At 36.5% G+C, this 21532-nt stretch overlaps 1 long non-coding RNA gene and 1 other non-coding gene across 2 annotated transcripts; one reads left to right on the top strand and one right to left on the bottom strand.

Moving 5' to 3' along the window:
* Positions 1 to 11708: 11708 nt before the first annotated feature.
* Positions 11709 to 11814, top strand: LOC145565277 (small nucleolar RNA R71). Its single transcript, XR_014095002.1, has one exon. It is a non-coding gene; the product is annotated as a small nucleolar RNA R71 (small nucleolar RNA).
* Positions 11815 to 16123: 4309 nt separating this feature from the next.
* Positions 16124 to 20971, bottom strand: LOC145602353 (uncharacterized). Its single transcript, XR_014104539.1, has 4 exons — positions 20707 to 20971; positions 19055 to 19136; positions 18342 to 18483; positions 16124 to 16577 (listed from the first exon to the last, which is right to left on the bottom strand). It is a non-coding gene; the product is annotated as an uncharacterized LOC145602353 (long non-coding RNA).
* Between the last annotated feature and the right edge of the window lie 561 nt (positions 20972 to 21532).

Here is a 21532-nt window from a genome sequence, read left to right as displayed (position 1 = left end):
TAAAATTAATAATTTATATGAAAAATAGACCTGTTATTTGAGATAAAGGGTCTTTTTGGTGGTATTAAACAGACCTCCTACCTAACACAACGGGTCTGTTAAATCTTTATTTTTTTAAAAAAATTAATGTGATTTTTGAAATTTGAATGTCGCACATTTATAAAATTGGCGGAGTAAAGAAAAAATCAATTTAGCAAAATTTAAAAATACCCATAAAACAAAATTACCCAAAAATAAATTTTAAATTAAGCAAAATAGAGAGTACAACAATGTGTCAATGTAGCTATAAGTCTATAATGCAAATAATAATTAGATCATGTTACATTAATCTCATTGGCATTATCTAATCTCTAAGTACATTAAAATTCACTAATGAACTTTAACCACCCACACTATATGCACCGACCTCCTTTCGTTCCTTTTCTTGAGAGGATTGAAGGCAATAGCTAAACAGTATCAATTATAAAAAAAAGAAGAAGAAGAAAAAAATGGCAGAAAAAATAAGTTAACAATGTAGCGGCAAGGAATTAGGAACAAGAAATGAAATCAAGTACCTCACAATTCAAGAAAAAATTGGACACCAACGAATCAATAAGATTTGTAAAGGAGAATAGCAACAACTCTAGATGTGTGCCTAGTTCGATTTTCGAACTTGATATTCAGAAAATTTACAAAATTAAAAGCAACATGAATTATAACAATTTTTCCCAGCAAAAAAAAACCTTAATTTGCTAAGCCTTGAATCTCAACAAGTGTAAATTAAAAAGCAACAAACATAAAAGAGTAGTTATGGTTCGATTTAATTAATCGCAAATGGTGTAAATCAAACATCAATAAGGGGTAATAAACTAAATTAAACTCTAGAAAAATAGACTAATCAAACCTAATAATTTCACACAACAACCAATTAAGAGTGTAAATATTTTCTCTAAAACGATTTTTATGCAAAACTACTCCATAACTTCAACCTGATAGGACAAAATTACAAAAAAGTGAAACAACCCTAAATATAAAATTACCTGGAAATATAATAATAAATCACATTCATCTTAAACAACAACCTTGTTGCGAAGAACAACAAGCACTAAAATGTTTAATTTAAGCCGATGTGCTCGATGGCGGCGACTCCGACAAGGGAGTGTTCCTCTAAAACGTTATTTTCGATGCTAAAGGGCGGGATTAGTGATATGGGCTTGTGGTGGTGGGCCTTTGATTGGTGGTAATCAACATTTTATGGACTAAGACGGAGGTGATTGTGGCGGTGGTGGTGAAATGGGGGTGGTCTTAGGGTTTCATATTAGAAATTGAGATAGGGTAAATGGTAAATGGTAAATGTAGAGAGTGTGTGTTTCTCTCTCCTTTTTTTCGTATGATTGAATAAATGTATAAAGTATGGAAAATGACAAAAAGGTGGAGGAAAAAGTAAAGAGCTAAAGGTAAGTGACCCGTTAGCTTATCAACGGGTCTCTTATCTCTTAACATTATTTTATTGACAAAAGGTAAGAGACCCTTTAACTCTAATATTAGATCAATTACATAAAACAGACCCGTTGGGTGACATAACAGATCTTTAACTAGAGGTTCTTTTTCTAAATTTTGTAGTAGTGGTAATCCGAGAGTAGGTAGGAGTGTAGACACCCATTTGTGTCTCCCCAAAACCAAACCCAGTGATGAGTACCTTTCATGTCGAATCATAATCGAATGAAGTGAAAGTGCGGAAAGTCTAGTGTTGCGGTTAGTTTTAATTCTTTTCTTTTCTTTTCTCTTTGTTTTTGAAAACCTATTTTATGAAAATAGTCAATCCAGTTTAGTTTGGTCCATGGCAAGGGTCCAATAATAGTGTAGTTGGGTTGGGATCGAAAAGAGCTTTCCAACGATATATTATAAGCCCAATTCCGATGAATAATGAGGAAGTTATGGCCAAATTACTAAACTAGGCTCGTTTTGGTTCTTATATGTGGCCCAATGATCTAGAGGAGGGCCTATTATGGTTTATCATTCCTAATGCAATTAGGATTGATTATAATCTTCTAGAGTCTTTAGAAGTTTCTTTTGAATCCTAATTTGATTAGCATTGATAAATTGACTTTTAAGAGTTTTAATTAGAATAAGAAGTGTTTTTAAGGAAATTACAGTTTTGCCCTCTCGTACGCTTAAATTTTATCAAAATATGAAAACGCGTGGAAAAACTGATTGCAGCGCCGTACGACACGTCTGTCTCCTGGCGACAGACCTGGCGTCTGGCGACACGTCTGGCGTTCGGCGACAGGCGCGTGTTTGGCGACAGCGTCGTGTTTTATTCTTTTCGAAACTCTGATTCCTTTTTTTTTTTATCATATCCGGCTGATTTTCTCTATAAATAGCCTCCTAAAATCTCCGTTTTGAATCCCCAATTCTCATCAATTCTTCTCACCAACTCTCATCAAGGAATTCTTGATTACTCTCTCTCTCTCTTTTTCTAAACCAACCCTTTTACATACAAAATTCCGCATTCACAAGATCGAGACACACCTAGCCAAGTTCGAAGTTGCTTTCGCCCTAGACGTGAAATTTTTAATTTATGAGGGTTCGACCCCAAATTTTTCTTTCAATTATTTAATTTAATTATTTAATTAATATTTTCCTTGAAGTTACTAACGTGTGTATTTTGTTATTAGAAAGAGGTATGAGGCATCCAAGTAAGTGCTTTAATTGTTTTTATTGATATTATGATATGGAAATCATGTCTAGGTTGTTATTTTGATTCCTAGTGTCATGATAGGATGTTTTCCTTAACTTGATGTTTTGAATGACAACAATGATTCCTAGTGTCATGTTTAAGGTAAAGGTTATAATATCAAATATGCTTATTATGATTCCTGTGATGCTTCCTATTTTCTTTCCTAATATTCATGTTATTATCATATGTTAGGGCTAAAGCTTTGATCTTTGATGTTTAGTGACATGCTAGAGTTTGTTATTAATCTTTTAAGTATCATGCCTAGGATCTTGCTATTATGCTTTATTGTTAACATAATTATTATTATTATTATAATTATGATTTTTATTTTTATTATGATTATTATTATGTTGCTTGATATTTATTGTTATTGCTTGATCACACCTTTTATGTATGTTTAAAGGGAATTTATACTTGTAATCACGCTTAATTAAGATAATCAATAATCTTGTTTAGGGTTAATTTGATTATAATTCAAGTGATCGCCAATAAGAGATTTGTTTGTGCATTATATTCAACCAACATAGATTAAACAGGTTTAAGGTAAACCTATTGATTGCATGTTAGTTAGAAAGCGCACATGAATACGAGAAGAATAAAATAGAGGCCTATTATTAGGGCAGGTTCAATCTCTTTTAGGTTGGATTTGTACCTTCATCCCCGAACTTCCTGTCATGGTTCCAGACCAATTGGAGTTAACGATCTCCTGGATCGTTAAGGGGTGTAACCTTCACCCTGTGAACGGTTTACAAGTTCCTAAAACTTGTTGGCGACTCTTTTGCTCTAGCTTCCTTCCCTTTGGACGCCACCATGCTTAAGTGTATGATCACAGTGGGTTTCAAGTTTGGGGTAATGCTTGAAATATTCCCTACAAGAAGCACGTAGGCTTAAGAACTCTTCTAGCCCCAAATTTCGGGCCAAAAATCGCACATCATCATCAATACCCAACGAAGTAGTTGCTGATGAATCATATAATCTAGTAGATAAAAGATTCCGAGTTGAATGTTTGGAAAATTTTTCCCAATGCTCTTCTTTGGTGAACTCAATTCCAAAAGTCTCCGTGATGTTGGAAGGAGGAGGAACAACCTCCCTATAATTTGAGCATCTTTCCATTATTTTAGCTCGACGGAGAGGAGCCATCTACACATTCAATTGAAAAATGCACTAGTAAGTAAGAATCACGAGCCACAATTATGCATCATGAGCAACAAAACTCCAAACCATCATCTAAAATCAACAATGCACATCAACACTTCTAATTCATCATAATGAAACAACAAATCTAACAGTGGTGCCAAAATCATAGTATGTTCAAGCAAAATTATCAATCAGAAGTTCAAACAATCACCAAAATTTCATTATTAACACAACAAATGAGGTAGGTAGTAAGCAATATGGATACAATAATAAGGCTAGTACCAAATCAATTTAAGCACTCATGGACAACCAAGGTAGAAAATTTATCATAAGAATCAATAGAAATGAAGAAATCATACTTTGAATTGATGAGAAATCATAAAGAAATGGAACAAATAGCACTATCACACACAAACAATTCAAATTGCACACACCAAACCCCAATCCAAAGGGTACCCTAAAATCCCAACTTTAGGAAAGATAAAACCACAATGAAAGTGTTAAAATGGGGATTTAGAGTAATAATCAACTAGACGAAGTGAGAATTGATAAAATTGTAGTAGTAAAATAATGATGATGGTGATGATGCTTGAACAAAAACCAAAATAAAATAAAATGAGAGGAAGAGCTAGAGAGAAAAAAAAGGTTGGTGCATTTAAGGAGGAACAGCAGGGGGGCGCGGCCGCGCCATGGCCGCGCGTGCTCGAGTCCTTCTTGGTATGTGATCTTTTGAATCTCCTTTTGTACGCACATCGGTGAGTACAAGGGGGATGATCATGATGAAGATTGAAGTAGGTAATCCCTAAACTCCATGATTGTGGGTTCAACACTAGATTTTCATGAACCCACCATTTGAACCCACTAATCTTCAATTCTTACACATGCTTCCAATTCATAAACTCGAACACTTCCTCTTCAAAATAGGCACCAAAATTGATGGAAATCCAATCAAAACCACTTAAAATACAATCAAGAAAGAAAATCAATAAAGAATAGAAACATCAAAAGAAAAACAAAAATCAAGGAAAATAGAGAAAATGGTTAGAAAATTTGGTTGCCTCACGAAAAGCGCTTGTTTAAAATCATTGGCTTGACATTCTCCACCCTTTAAGGTGGATCATAGAGAGTCATATCATGAACGACTCCCACAAAAACTCCATCACATTAACGCTTGAGCCTATGACCATTGACTTTGAAAGTTCTTGAGAAATCCAAAGGAGATATTTCAACAGCACCATTAGGAAATACCTCTTTAACAACAAAAGGACCACTCCAATAAGACATTAGCTTCCTGAGAAATAATCTCATCCTAGAATTGTAAAGGAGCACCTTGTCACCAACATTGAACTTCTTCTTCTCAATAAGCTTATCATGCATTTCCTTGGTGCGAGTCTTATACATGCTTGAACAATCATATGCATTTAATCGAAGTTCTTCCAACTCATGGAGATCAAGCTAATATTGATCACTCGCACTTGCCAAGTCGAATTGATTTTCTTAATAGCCCTATGAGTACGATGCTCAAGTTTGACCGGAAGATGACAAGACTTCCCATAAACCAAACGGTAAGGAGTAGTGCCAATACGATTCTTGAAGGCCATTCTATATGCCCACAAAGCATCATCTAGCTTATCCGACCAATCCTTCCTATTTCTTGCGACCGTCTTCTCAAGAATCAATTTGATTTGACGGTTAGACACCTCGACTTGCCCACTAGTTTGAGTGTGATAGGGGAGTCCGAAATTTTGATTAACTCCATGCTTCTTCAACATCTTGCGGAAAGCGCTATGTACAAAATGAGATCCATTATCACTAATAACCGCCTTTGGAATGGCAAATAGTGGGAAAATTACTTCTTAAACATCTTCATTGCTATCTTATGGTGGTTTGTAGGTGAAGCAATAACTTCCACCCATTTTGACACATAATCGACAGCAACAAGAATATATTGGTTCCCATATGAAGTAGGAAAAGGACCCATGAAGTCTATTCCCCATACATAAAAAATTTCCAAATCTAGTAAAGGTTGTTGGGGCATCTCGTTCCTCTTTGAAATGTTTCCAATCCTTTGGCATCATTCACAACTTTTGACAAACTCCTAAACATTCTTGAAGAGATTTGGCCACCATCATCCGCATTGGAGCACCTTTAAAGCCGTTTTTAAGACACCCATGTGACCATCACTCGGATCCGAGTGGCACATCTTCAATACACTAGGTAACTCCTAATTTGGAACACATCTCCTCAATAACCCATCAACACCCCTTTTATACAAAATTAGTTCATCCCATACATAATGCCTAGCCTCCCTCTTGAGCTTTTTTCTTCGATTCTTGGAAAATGAAGGAGGAAACTCCCCACAAGCAAGATAGTTCACCAATTCGGCAAACCATGGGAGTTCCTTCACATCTATAGCATACAAAGAATCATCTAACATTCTATCACCAATGGGAGACCCATCATCTTGAACTTGAAAGTCCTCAAGTCTAGATAGATGATCCGCTACAACATTCTCCGCTCATTTCTTATCTTTAATCTCAAGGTCAAAATTTTAAAGTTCTAACACCCAACGAATTAGCCTTGGCTTTGATTCCTTCTTCCCAAAAAATATTTTAGGGCCGCATGCATGATCGGTGAACACAATTGTTTTGGACCCTAATAATAGCAACGAAATTTTTCAAAGGAATGAACAATAGCCAAGAACTCTTTCTCCGTTGTAGTGTAATTCCGTTGAGCGCCATTAAGAGTTTTTGACATATAATAAATGACATGAAGATTTTTATCAACTCTTTGACCTAAAACACCTCCAATGCCCGTGTCACTTGCATCTCACATCAACTCAAAGGGAAAATCCCATCTAGGGGCTTGAACAACAGGAGTAGAAATCAAAGCTTTCTTCAACTTGTTGAAAGCTTCCAAACACAAACTCTACATCCTTTTGAAGAAGATCATTGAGAGGCCTTGCAATGAGAGAAAAATACTTGATGAATCTTCTATAGAACCCAGCATAGCCTAAAAATGATCTCACAACCTTCACATTAATCGGAGGTGGCAACTTTTCAATAACCTCAATCTTTGCCTTGTCCACCTCTATGCCCTTGTGAGAAATTTTGTGCACAAGGACTATGCCTTCTTCAACCATAAAATGGCATTTTTCTCAATTTAACACCAAGTTTACTTTCTCACACATTGCCAAGAACGTTTTAAGATTTTCAAGGCACGCCTCAAAGGAAACTCCACCTATGGAAAAGTCATCCATAAACACCTCCATCTCCTCCTCTAACATATCTCCAAAGATACTCATCATACACTGTTGGAAAGTGGCGAGAGCATTTAAAAGGACGAATGACATTCTCCTATAAGCAAAGGTACAATATGGACAAGTAAAAGTAGTTCTCTCTTGGTCATCGGGATGAATAGGAATTTGGAAAAATCCCGAGTAACCATCAAGGAAACAATAGTACTTTTGCCTCGTTAGTCTTTCAAGCATTTGATCAATGAAAGGAAGGGGGAAGTGATCTTTCTTGGTGGTTGTGTTTAGACATCTATAGTCTATACACATTCGCCAATCGGTGACCGTCCTGGTCGGGATAAGATCACCTTTTTCATTATTGACGACGGTTATGCCTCCCTTCTTTGGAACGACATGACCTGGTGAGACCGACCTAGAGCTTGAGATGGGGAATATGATTCCCGCATCTAAAATCTTAGTAATATCTTTCTTCACTACCTCCCCCATTTGGGGATGTAATTTCCGTTGTCGTTCAATAGAAGGAAGGGCATTGTAGGCGTCGTTCGAAGTGCGCCTACGTAAAAGTATGTGTGAATATGCTTGGCACTCATAGGAAGTGGGAATTAACATAATACGATTAGGGAAAACGATTAGGGACAAGGAAAGTAGGGAGCCGCCAACATTTTTTTAAGTAACTTGTACACCGTTCACGGATCATTTAAGGCAACCACGATAAGGGACAACGATAGGCAACAACAATTGACCCGTGAAGGTTACACCCCATTCTTAATCCATGAGATTACTAAACTCCATATGGTTCGGAACCATGAAAGGAGGATCGGGGATGATGGTACGAAGTGAGTCATGGAGTCACATTCGCCCGTATTGGCCTCTACTCGATTCTTATAGTGAAAAGCATTCCTGCGATCTCAAAGGCATACAAACAAAATATTCAATTTTCTCCAAACTATTATTAAGATAAATCGGTTGAATATTAATGCAACACATAGTTATAAAATATTAGTGATCACTTAATTAAACAACAAGATTAAAAAGGAACCTAAGCTGGCTGTCCAAATTATCTTAATAGTCGTGATTTTCAATTACATATTCCCTTTAAACATGCAATATAGTGATCAATAATAATAAAATAAACATTAATATTGGAAGCAATTTAACAATAAATCCAACAATATAAAATCGTTAGAAAAATAATAGAAATAAAAGGAACATAATTCTTACTTTGATTCTGTTTACTTGCAACTATAAAATAATAAACGATTTAGTAACTTCAAGGAAAGATAATAAAACAATAATTTAAATAAATTAAATTTAATAGAGTTGATTTGGGGCCAAACCCTCAAACAGTTCTTCCTTTCCCACCTTGGTTTAAGGATAGAACCACGAGTAAAGTATGGACTCCTTGGAGTGCTTGAAGGGGGAATTTTGAATGAAGAAGGGTAGGCTAGTGTTTAGGCTAGAGCATAGAAGAGAGAAAAATAGAGTTAATTCATGCCTCGTACATCAGAAATGAGGCGGTATTTATAGAAAAAATGAGTAGAGGGAACACACGGAACCCTAAAAAGATAAAAACCCTAAAAAAAAACACCGCGACACGTCAAAGTACAGCATGACACGGTGCCAGGCACCATCACATGGTGGAAAATCCCGTGACACGATGGAAAACTGTGTGACGCGGGAAATAATTAGGTTACGGGAGGGAAAACGCGTGAAAGGTTTACGCGAAAAGGACACAAAGATGCCCCGTGTCACAGCACAGGCACCGTGTCACGGGGAATCCCACCGTGGCGCGACATTAGATCCCGTGACACGGTGCTTACTACCGTGACGCGGGAATCTGTAATCCGTTTTTCTGTCTAAATTCATTTTTACCCTAATTTCGTTCAGCATTTTTAAGTGCCGATTGATAATTTTGGGCCATTTCTAATTTATTATTATTAATTAGGCTAAAATAATAAATAAATAAAATAAAATAAAAAGGTTTGGGCCAAAATAATAAAGGAAAATAAATAAAATAAAAAGGTTTGGGCCAAAATTAAAAATGAACTATGCTTTGACTAAACATCAAGACTGATCCATGAACTATTCAAACACTGAATTTAATTAAATACGATTTTTAAGCGCTCTCGGGATTAAATACTAAACCCGACAAACAATGGCGGTGAAAGATTGTTCATCATCGGGTTTAGTTTTGGGGAGACATTTTTAAGTGTCTATAGGCACCCTCCTCAAGGGTTATGTGGTGTGTACATAAAGCGGGGCTTATACACTTGAGGTCATCAATGGTATAACCCAAACCACCTTGCTGCCTTCTCAAAACACCGCATAATGCTTGAGCATGGCTTTCACCTAAAGATGCACTAACAATCACGGGGTAAGTAGAATTTGGTCCTAAGAACTCATACCTAAGGTGTGATTGTAGGGGTTTGAGCTCTACCATAGGAACACCTTTACCTTCCTTGGTTGAAGCCGCTTGCAAAGCCTCTTGGCTTGAAATTTTCATGCATATTTGCTCATCACTTCCTTCAACACTCCCATCTAACAAATCCGCATACAAAGCCATTTCCTTTCTAGGAGCACCTATCTTTTCCTCGTTCAACAAAACACACTCAAGAGGATCATTAGTTGTGAGCATGAGCTCATGCATTGAATGTACAAGATAGTCTAAATAACTCTCATGCAATTCTGAAGAGATGAATAAGGATATTTCATACTTTCATTCAAATCAAATTCAACTCCCTCATCTCCAATTTTAAGTGAAATCTTAGCACTTTTGACATCAATCAAAGCACCCGAAGTAACAAGAAATGGTCTACCAAGAATAATAAGAATTGTAGAATCCTCATCTATGTCAAGGACCACAAAATCTACCGGAATGCTGAACTTTCCTACCCTTAAGGGAACATCCTCTACCTTGCCTCTAGGAATCCTAATTGATGTATCGACTAATTTCAAGGTAATGTTCGTAGGTAAAAGTTCTCCCTTCTCTAGTCTTTGATAAATCGAGTATGGCATAATGCTAACACTAGCTCCTAAGTAACACAAGGCATTATCAATTTGCATTTTATAAATAGCACAAAGGATAGAAAATTTTCCGGGATCCTTCAACTTGGGTGGGATTTTGTTCATTATGATTGCACTACAATTCTCGGTCAAGTTAACCGTTTCCGCCACATCACATGTCCTCTTTCCACTCAAGATCTCCTTAAGGAACTTTGCATAATTTGGCATTTGTTCTATCACATCGGTGAAAGGAAGAGTAAGATGAAGTTGTCTTAGCATGTCTATAAATTTCCCAAATTGCTCGTCTAATTTGTGCCTATTAAACTTTTGGGGGTAAGGGAGCTTAGGCTTGTAGACTTCTCTTTCTCTCTCTTTCACCTTCTCAACTTGTTCCTTATTGACTTCCTCAACTAAAGGGTTCTCATCTCCCTCATTCTCAATTTGACTCTTGCTAGGACTCTTTTTAGCATCACTCTTCTTAGAAACTTCACTCTCAAGGACCCTACCACTCCTAGTCAAATCACATTTATAGGGCTCTTAGGATCTAAGCTTGGTGAAGTCAAAGAAGAAAGATTTGTAAATTCCTTAAACTCACTAGCCAATTGAGAAAATTTGGTCTACAACCCCTTATGGTAAGTTAACATGTCATTGAACTTCTCATTGCTTAGGGTCATGTAGGTGTTCAACAATTTGGCTTGCTTCTCTATGACATCCTCCAAGAAACTCCTAGAGGAAAATGGTTGATCATAAAAATTATCACTTTGCCCTTGGGTATTTGAAATAAATCCAAGTGGGGTAACTCTTTGAACATTCGATTGAAGATTTCCCCTACTTTGATTGTTCCAATTACCTCTACATTGATTTTGGCCATAATCGTGATTATGGTTACCATAACCTTGGTTATAATCCCCATATCCTTGGACATGACTTTGAACACTATAACCATGGTTGTTATAGCTACCACAAATCCCTTGGATTCCATGGTTTCTATAACCACTATTTTGGTTATAATTATCATAGTTCCTTTGATTGTGATAATTCCTATTTCCAACATTCCTTTGAGCATCAAATCTAGGTCCAACATTGTTATTAGCAACAAAACTCACATGTTCATTCTTATTCCCAACACATTCATCACAAGGAACATTAGGGCAAATAAAAGCATCATGGTCATTCATTCCACACAAATCACAAGACCAACATTCTCTAATCATGCAACAAGAAGAAGGAAGAGAGTTAGGGGAAGAAGATGTTCCTCCCCCCTTAATTTGGGAGGGAAGAATCGGTGCTTGTGAGGTTGTACTCTCGAGCTTAAACTTGATAGAAACTACCTCCTTCCTTAAATCTGAAATTTGAATTGACAAATTGTTGATAGCATTGAGTTGTTCAATTGAGCATCCCATAGTACTACTCTTGTTTATTGGCTCTTTCTCACCATCTTGCCATTCCATGTAGTGTCTAACTACATCCTCAATGATATCTACAAACTCTTCCTCGGTCTTGTTCATGATTGGGTCTCTGGCTCCGACATCAAGACTTAACCTCCCTTGAGGACTCAAACCGCCATAAAAAATTTGAATTATTAGGTAAGTGGGGATTCCATGGTGAGGACACTCGCATTGATACTCTTTATATCTCTCCCATGCTTCATAAAGGATTTCACTAGACCTTTGCTTCAAACCTTGAATCAAAGCTCTTGCCTCCGCCGTTTTCTTTTGAGGGAAGAAACGGGAAAGAAATTCCTTGGTGACTTCATCCCAAGTTCTCAAAGAATTCGGGTTCACTTCCTTGTCTAGCCACTCTTGAGCTCTTCCAACTAGAGAGAAAGGAAATAGCTTGAGCCTTATGAATTCACAACCCCGTTCACCTTAATTGTGTTGCAATATTTCTCAAATTCCTTAAGATGATATAGTGGGCTTTCATTTACTCCTCCACTATAATGCCTCCTTTCAATCAAAGTTATCATTGCCGGCTTGATTTCAATGTCACTATCCGGGATCAATAATGGAGCAATCCCGCTCTCATACTTGTATGCACCCAGAGTACCCAATTCCTTCAATGTAACCCTTGGGACTTCTCCCATGTTAACTTGCACACACAAACTCAAAGGAAAATATTAGTAACACGGCTACAAATGTAGCCAAAAGAGAAAAATCTTTTTGTATTTTCGAATTTTAGTGAAATAGACTCAACAACAATAGCAAACAACTACGCCATTCCTCGGCAATGGCGCCATTTTGATCAAGGGTAGAGAACTAGAGACTAGGTCATTGAAACTAATCTTCCCTCAGCCAAACAAAATTTGTAATCTCTCAACACACCCTTATACCTAGCATAGGACTAAGTTGAGGGTCGAACCACTAGGAATGGGAGGTGAATGCTAATGTTAAAGCTAAGTTATCTCGAAGTAATGAAGTAAGGTGTGTATATTCTAAACAATAAAATAATCAAGAACGAATCAAATATATCAAACACTAGGGTTTAGGATCCACATATACTTGCAATGAATTCAACTAATTGGGATTGGAGATGACTAAGTCGAGTGTTGCGAAGGAAAATCAATTAAGTAATCAAGAGAGTATGGTAGGCTAATCTCCTGGAGGTAAAACTAGCGCCAACTACGAAAGACTCTAGCTAGGAACTTCACAAACCAACTCAATCGACAAATACAAGCCACAAATCAATTGTCCGTATCAATGTGAACTCACAATGCAATCTAGTGCGAGTAACTAGGTTGATCACTCCTAAATTAAACCCACACATGCATATACTCAATCAATCAATTTAATCACAACATCAAATCCATCAATTTCCCCCAATTAGCATAAATCCATTACTCATATATGCTTTACCATTCCCCTACAAGAAAACTACTCAAAATTCATGGAAATCAATATCAAAACTAAGCTAAACAACAAATTCATCATCATCATATTAATCAAGATAAAATCAATTTAAAAATCAATTAATTTGAACAATTAACAAAGTAATTGAAATCAAAAACTAAAGATTGCATTAAAGTAAAGAAATCCTTACAAACTTGCTTCAAATCAATGGAGAAAACACTTAGAATCGTCAATCTTCAATCATCAATCAATAACATCTCTCTACAAACTAGAGTTTCTCTCTCTATAAAATTTAACCTAATTCTATTCTAATTGTAAAAAATAAACTCTCCCCCTCTAAGAGTAGAGGGAAAATCTAAATATAATAGAACTAACAAAGAGAAATTAGTTAGATCGTCTAAAATAGACCCATACAGGCGCAACTAACTATAAGGGGGAGTGTGGCCGCGCAAAACTGGGTACGGAACAAAGACCCAAACAGGCGCGACCGCGCCATAGTCTCGCTCGCCCGCTCCTGGGAATAGGGCAACCCTCTTCACCATCATATCGATGCTCCTCGTGCGTTCCACTCGATGCTCTTGAAAACACGGGACCTTGTAGTTTCCAAACTCCATGATTGTGGGTTCAACACGAGAAGTGCCCCCACGGCTTGAAAGCACGGCCTAAAGTCTTTAGGAACTTGCACTTCTCCATGCTTAAGCTTGAAATGGAGAACATTGGGCATCCTAATCAATGCCAAACCTGGGAAGGGGCCTCAAGAATCTTTAGATAACGACCTTAACCTAAAAAAAAAAAAAGAAAGAAAATAATCAAATAAAAGAGAAAATAACAAAATAAACCAAGAAATGCATGGAAAAGGAAAATCAACTAAGTAAAGAGTAAACTAATGATATAAAGAGAAAAACTACAGAAAAAGGAAAGAAAAGAGCTACCAAAGCAATCTAAAATCATCCTAAAAGAGAAAAAATGAGTGCCATAAATGACACTCATCAGAACTCCAGCATCAAGCTCTCTCGACGAGTAGAGGTAGAGTAGTTAAGGGTATGCTGCAGCTTAATTTTGGGGATTCGGAGAATCTGGATGATTTGATGCTTTCACCTGATTAATCCATGCAGGAATTTATTCATGGTTCTAGAGTTAAATCAAAATTCTCTGAATGGATGAATGTGATGCATTCGAATGAAAAGGGTGGTCAAAGTATTGAAATAGGGGAAGCTCGAAAAAGGGTATCTTCTAAGAGATACCAATTTCTTCTTCCTCAAATTTGCTTCAATTATCAATTGATGATGTTTTTGATGAGATTGCATATTGTTTCTTTTGTGATTGGCGGTAATCCATATTTGAATACTTTTGTGGGTTTTTGTCAGCGAATTTGGGGGGCGAAAAATATTGATAAAGTAATTCCTCTTAAGAAGGGTGTGTTCTTGTTTATATTCTTGAATAATGAAATAAAGGAGAAAGCATTGAATTTTGCTCATCTTTTGTTTGATAATCTTCTAGTGATTTGAAACAATGGGGATATGGTATGGAAATTAATTGGGATGAATTCACTAAGATTCATGTGTGGATTATATTGCCTGCTTTACCTTTGAAATACTAGGTAAGACTTGCCTAGAGAAGCTAGTGGGTTTAGTGGCGAATCTGATTAAACCTGATAATGCTACTAAAAAAAGAGATAGTTCAATTTGCTAGATACTTGGTTGAGGTTGATTTGGATGGTGAGTTTCCTGAGAAGATTGAATTTCTGTCTGAGAATGGATGTTTAGTGCAGTAGATAGTAGTGTTTGAATGGAATCCAAAAAAGTGTGGTGCATGTTTGCAATGGGGGCAAGAGACTGAGAATTGTAAAAAGAGTAAGAAGGTGTGGGTGCCTAAAGTTGTGCAACCTAATCAGGCACAGGAACATGCTGAAACTGAGGCTCAAGCTAGCAAGTTGTGTAGCCCTTCAAAGGATTGGAAGGTTGTTGGTAGAGGTGGGAGTGAGCATGGCAGAAAAGAGTCTGTGAATAATGAGGATTTAATTTGCAGTAATCCTTTTGAGAAGCAGTACTAGGACTATGATGCTAATGCTGAGGTGACGCCCCCACTCTAGGGCTTGGTGTGGATCATGGATAAGATTTTAGTGTGGAATGTGAGGGGCATTAATGGCCTCTCTAAGCAAAAGGAGGTTAAGTCTTTCCTTCTAGGTCAGAAGATTGGTTTTTGTTGCTTGTTAGAAACTAAATTAAAGCAAGGCTAGTTTCCCGTGGATTCGTGCTCATTTGTTTCAAGGTTGGGGAATTACCACTGATTTATCCCTTGTTATGGGTGGCAGAATTCTAGTGGCTTGGTTGTTTTTTTAAAGTGTAGATTCTTTACAGTCATGCTCAGCTTATTCATTTGAAGATCAGGACATGTACTATTTCTCTTGACTTTCATTTTACTATGGTCTATGGTATGAATGATAGGAAGGAAAGATTATAGGTTTGGAGATTGTTAAAAGATTTTAGTAAAAGTTTGCAGGGTCCTTGGTTGCTAGGGAATTTAATTCTTTTGTGAGTTATTCTAATGGAATAGGTAGGCCTATTTTCTTGTCTGAGATTGAAGATTTCAGGAAGTGTGTTCATTACAGTGTGTTGCAAGATATGAGGAGTATAGGTAGCACCTTTACTTGGACTAATAAGCAGGATGGGGATTGTAGGGTTTATTCAAAGATTGATAGGGCTTTGGTGAATGATGATTGGATCGCTGCTTGACCTATCTCTTTTGTTCATTACATGCCTGAGCTCTTCTTTGATCATTGTCCTGCTGTAATTCATATGGTTCGTACTGATAGTGGCTGTAGAGTTAAGTTCAAATTTCTTGATATGTGGGCTTCTCATCCTCAATTCCATGAAATTGTCACTAGTAGAAAAATATAAAACGACACCGGTTCAAAACCCCCCTATAGCACCGGTTTTGAACTGGTGTTAATGTGAGGGATGCCAAAAAGTAAGAGCTTTTGCCACCGGTTTTGAACCGGTGGCAATAACACAGTTATTAGCACCGGTTTGGTTAAGAACCGGTGGCAATAACATAGTTATTAGCACCGGTTCGGTTCAGAACCGGTGTCCTTAATGCCCCAAAAAAAAGTAATTTTTTTTTTCCATTTTTTTTTACTTAAATTGATATATAAAAACATACATATATATAAACTTATTATTTCATTAAAATATAATGCTGTAACATTACAATTTTAATTCAAAAGAAAAAAATCACAAAACATAGTTTTACATCGTAAACAGACCGATTGTAATAATATTACAACAGTAGCGTAGAGCAGATTAGCAGCAGTGGCATAGAGCATAGCAGCAGCATCAACGTATTCCATAACATCAGCAGGAGCATGGAAGCATGCAGCATCAGCCTTGTGATGTAAGGCAGCAGCCTTTCGAGGCAGCAGCTGCAGCAACCGCCTTACGAGGCAATAGTTGTAGTGGTTGCACAGACAGAGAATAAGGCATACCCCCTTGTTTTGAACAAGACATAAGCTATCCCTTTTTCAAGACTTGTGTGTCGGTCCACAATCACCCGAACAACCTAAATAAATGCTAAATTGAAGTTGTTTGGTGTTGCAAAAGAACTGATAAAATTCCTCATCCTGTTTTGAAAGCAGCCAATGATCATTTAATTAGTAATTTAATTAGGGCAGTAGGTACAAGCCAATAAAATTAACAGCTAAAGCTAGCAAGACGACATAAAAACAAGTGTATGACTCTACAGACTCGCTATAGCTGGGTCAACAGCACGTGAGCGCCTACTTCTCACAAATATCACATGTTAAAATCGGAGACTACTTGAAGTGGCAGGCTTCATAACAGAGCAGTTCCAGGTGTTACATAAATAGATTAACTCACAATTAGATATAAAATTCATAGTATATTTTTACTCGTACCTCAAACTAGCTCCTTGCTTAGAATATACAACGGTCATTTTTATATTTGAAATTTATTAAATCATTCAAAAGAATTGAGAAGCACCAGACATCTATTGTAGTCCATTACTCTAATATAACCAATAATTGATAAATTAACGTCACTCTTTCTGCTCCATTAGCAATGGTATTCACTAGATTCAAGTTGATAGTTTGATACATAAAGACTATGAGAAATTGGTTGGGACTACAATGTTAGAATGCAAATACTATAAAGAGCAAGACTGTAAAAGCGTCTAGACCTCAATTATTACCAAGTCAAGAGTCGAGACTACTATCTGATAACCTACTCTATTTGCTTCCAGCTAGGGGTGTTCAAAACCCGGTACCCGAAAACCCGGGTACCCGGAGTTTCGGGTACTTGTAAATTTGTCCCATGTCCCGACCCGAATATTTCGGGTACCCGGGTTCCGGGTACCCGAATTATTCGGGTCGGGACATAGGGTACCCGGAATTTTGAATGATTGTAAATAATTTGCTCCCAAAAGGTAAAAAATTGAAAAACAATTTAGATCTACTACCCAAACTCCACACAATTGAATAACCAAAATACAAAATAACTTTATACAAAGCTTTGTTTCAATAATAATAATAAAATTTGAAATATACAAAGAAATTAGAATAGAAAAAATATAATTAGAAATTACAATTAATTTGCTCCCAAGGTACTGTTGGTTGTTGCAACATAGAACAAAGCGACCACCGTGTTGGGCGAAGTAGCACGCAGCAACCACCTACTCGAAGCAGCACCGAGTCTCAGACGAAGGTGGGCAAAGCAGATCGAGGCTCAAGGAAGAAGAAGACGGTTGAGAAGAGGTTTTGAGAGTTTGAGAATAGAGATGTAGGAAGAACTGAAGAGTGAAGAAGCAATGGAAGTAGAAAGAATAGAGAAGGAATTCAAGGAAGAAGAAGGAAGCAAGAGAGAGAGAGGCAGGAAGAGAGAGAACGGCAGAGCTTAAGCTTCTGGAAACCTAAGTTTGTTTCAAAACAAAAGGGTATGTGGGCTGGGCTGTAGCCTTGTAGAATTTTTTTTTTTTTAAAAAAATTAATTTATTATTATCGGGTATTCGGGTACCCGATAATGAAGAATTCCGCCCCATGTCCCGACCCGGATAGAAGGGAATTTAACCGGGTCGGGTACCCGTCCCGAAAAAATAGATTTTTCTCCTAAATTTCCCGTCGGGTATTTACCGGGTCATCGGGAAATCGGGTCGGGACAATCGGGTCGGGTTTTTTTGAACACCCCTACTTCCAGCAAGGGAACTTATATAGTGTTACGAGAATTGTTATACATTGGAAAAAGAAAAACACAAAGCAATGGACACATAGCAGCATATAACTAAGGTTCTATGCTAAAATAAGAAAGTTAGAGAGACTGACAATCAACAAGTTGACCATATTACTAGAGTCCAGTACAGTGTTGATACTCACGTTGTTTATCTCTCTTATTTTTAAAATCGGTAGAAGCTTCCATGCTAGCCTTCATACAATCAACACCTTTTGCCAAAGAAAGCTCTTGATCCTTTTTTCCGGAGGAACTTTCCTCCATTTCTTGTTAAAGCAGTCTCAGATACTGCCATGAGTCACAAGTAGTAACAAAAGTTATAAGAGATTATAAAGTAAACTGCATGCATTAATACTAAATGAAGCTGTAATTTTCATTCAAAGCTAAGAAACACATATGACTAAATTCAAAAAAGACAAAAAAATAACAACATAATAGAAAATGATATAAATATCAAGCTCATACAGTCATATCCATATTACCAAGTTGTTATAAAAAGAGGGTTGTTTCCAACTCAAATTATGCTACCTAAAAACCTTAATCAATGAATCCATATCACTCAAACGTTAAGGTCAATTGAATATTTGGTATTAGATGTTAAGATTAAATTATTAAATTAGAGTCAAAAGCATTCTATGAAAAATTAATGAACATAATTTGTAACATGTTAAATTAGCCTTACAAAGAATCACTAACAATGAGTAATGTGTTATTAATGAAATAATCATGCATTCAAATGTCAAAGACTCTTTGAAAAAAAAATGAATCAAAACATAATATTAGAATATGTAATCCATAATTCCATATAATATGAATATGAATAATATAAAAAGAACAGGAGAAAGAGAAAGAGAATGACCGCTCCAACATGATGAGTAGAATGTGAAGCACCGACAGTCTCTTCAATCTCAGACCATGCTCCTGAATCAATCTCCAGAAACCTTGAGGATGCAAAAGAAATTGACAAATTAACCAAACAAATTTTATAATAAAAATAAATCAAAAGAGAGAGAGAGAGAGAGTTGCAAAAGAAATTAGAAACTGTGTAGCAAAAGAAATTAGAGTACAGTTGCAAAAGACTTCAAGAGTAAAGGATAAAATAAGGTAGCAAATGAATTAGAAAAGGAAGCAAGGAGCTCAATTATTCTTTTGATAATCAGAAAAACTTTGCAAGTAGAAACCCTCTGGAGTTTATTCCATCAACTATGTAGGCTTATTGGATGAAATATGGTTTATCATAATCTACTACATAATTTAATTTCCCCTTTCTACCAAAAAAAAAATAGTAGCCGTATTCCTATCATCAGGTTAGTGAACAGCCAAACATCAAAACTTAATAGCAAAAGGCAAAAAAAAAATTAATTAAAAGAAGTTTCGTCCCGAATTCAATAAACAGCTAAACATGTTGAATTCATCACAAATAGGAACAATTGCAATATAATCTAAGCATTTCAATTTAAACATCTCAAATTTCACAAAGATGACGTAACCATCTACAGATTTCTTATATGTTTGTCTTGCTAACATTGGGTCTGGTACTCCTTTTATGTCAGCATTGGAACTCAGGCAGCTAAATGACTCAATCTGTAAAAGGGAATCTGGATCTCTTGACCTTCTCTATCGTTATTATTCTCACAAAACATCTGTGGATAGCATAAGGTGAGTTTATCACAAAGTTTTCAATGTTATAGTTTTTAGTTCTTGGTATAATCTGGCTTTAATATAACATGTAGAAGTAACATAGTTCATTATTTGTACCTCAGTATATTATAACAAGATCAGTTTACCTCCTGTATTATTAATTGAATCATCATATTAATTTTTCACCACATTTTAGGTACAATGATGATATATATGATTGAATTTGGGAACCAATGTACTTGATTATTGGGAGCCAAATCAGTACTGAATTTGATGTTATTTCTACCCACAATGTGTTTCAATTGCCATCATCAGTAATGAAAGCAACAATCGTACCAGTAAATGTTAGCGAACCTATTCACTTCACCTACACACCCACTACTAATGAGAGCATGGAATTTTATATCTACCTTCATTTCGCTGAGTAGGACACTCAGTGCTAATCTAGTCAGGGAGTTAAATATTAATGTCAACGGCCTGCATCTTTATGGACCGTATAACAAAAACACCTACGAACGAACATCAGGACATTGAAAACCGCTTTTGGCGAGGTAATTCACAAAGTTTCTTAATACAATTTCACAAAATCCAGTACAACAAAACACATAAACTACCTCACCTCTGATGAGCAAGATCATAATCAAAACCCTAAGATAACTTTGTTCATTAAAACCCTAAATTTTCGATTAAACTAGAAAACACATGCAATTGAACAAAATCAAACACTACAAATCAAACAAAATCTAAGATTTGAACTAGAAATTAAATCAAAACACTATAAAACAAACAAAATCTAAGATTTGAACTTGAAATTATGCAAAAGAACCCTAAATTTGGAATTTAAATGGGAAAGTTTAAAGAAGCGCATACCACGAACACCAATCTGAACCCTAGAAATCAGACTCCGCCGTCACCATCACCGACCACCGTCATTGTGCTTGGTTATACTGACCACCGACCACCGACCACCGACCATCGACCACCGCCATTGTGCTTGGTTCTACGCTTCAATGGAGAGAGAAGGGAGTTCGAGGGAGAAGAAGGGAGTTCGAGGAAGAAGAAGGGACGAAGCTTCAATGGAGCTTGCAGATCTAATCTGTGGGTTTGGTTAAGAAGGGAGAGAGGAGGAGCGACATATGAGGTGAGAGAATGCAAATAAAAAAAGAAAGGGAAAGAGATTAAGAGAATGAATAGGGGAAGGGGAAAAAACGGCCGGTTTTTTTTTTTTTAATGCCACCGGTTTGAACCGGTGGCCTTTAAGGTATTTGGCACCGGTTTGGTTTGAAACGGTGCTAAATCTAGTAAACTAAATTCTACCTTGTTTTTTTCCCATCAGTTTTGAAGAACCGGTGCCAATTTCTCGGTGTGCATTTGTGTTTTTCTACTAGTGTGTGAAGAAATTTGGGATACTAGCTTGCATGGTTTGGACATATATATGGTGGTTATGAAGTTGAAGTTACTGAAGCAAGAATTAAAGACTTTGCATAAAGCTAATTTTGCAGATATTGAGTTAAAGTATGAAAAATTGAAGTATGATCTTGGTAATGTTCAGAAGGATGTAGAGGGTGATATGAATGATGATAGGTTGAAAGATAAGGAGAGTTAGCTCTTGAGGGAGCTTGCTACAGTTAGGGACCAATATTTTTCTTGATTTTCTCAAAAGGCTAAGATAAAATGGTTGCAGGCTGGTGATGAG

The sequence above is a fragment of the Chenopodium album genome, chromosome 1 (genome assembly GCF_948465745.1).
Source record: "Chenopodium album chromosome 1, dcCheAlbu1.1, whole genome shotgun sequence".
Classification (NCBI taxonomy): Eukaryota; Viridiplantae; Streptophyta; class Magnoliopsida; order Caryophyllales; family Amaranthaceae; genus Chenopodium; species Chenopodium album.
This window is presented reverse-complemented; position numbering and strand designations above follow the sequence as displayed.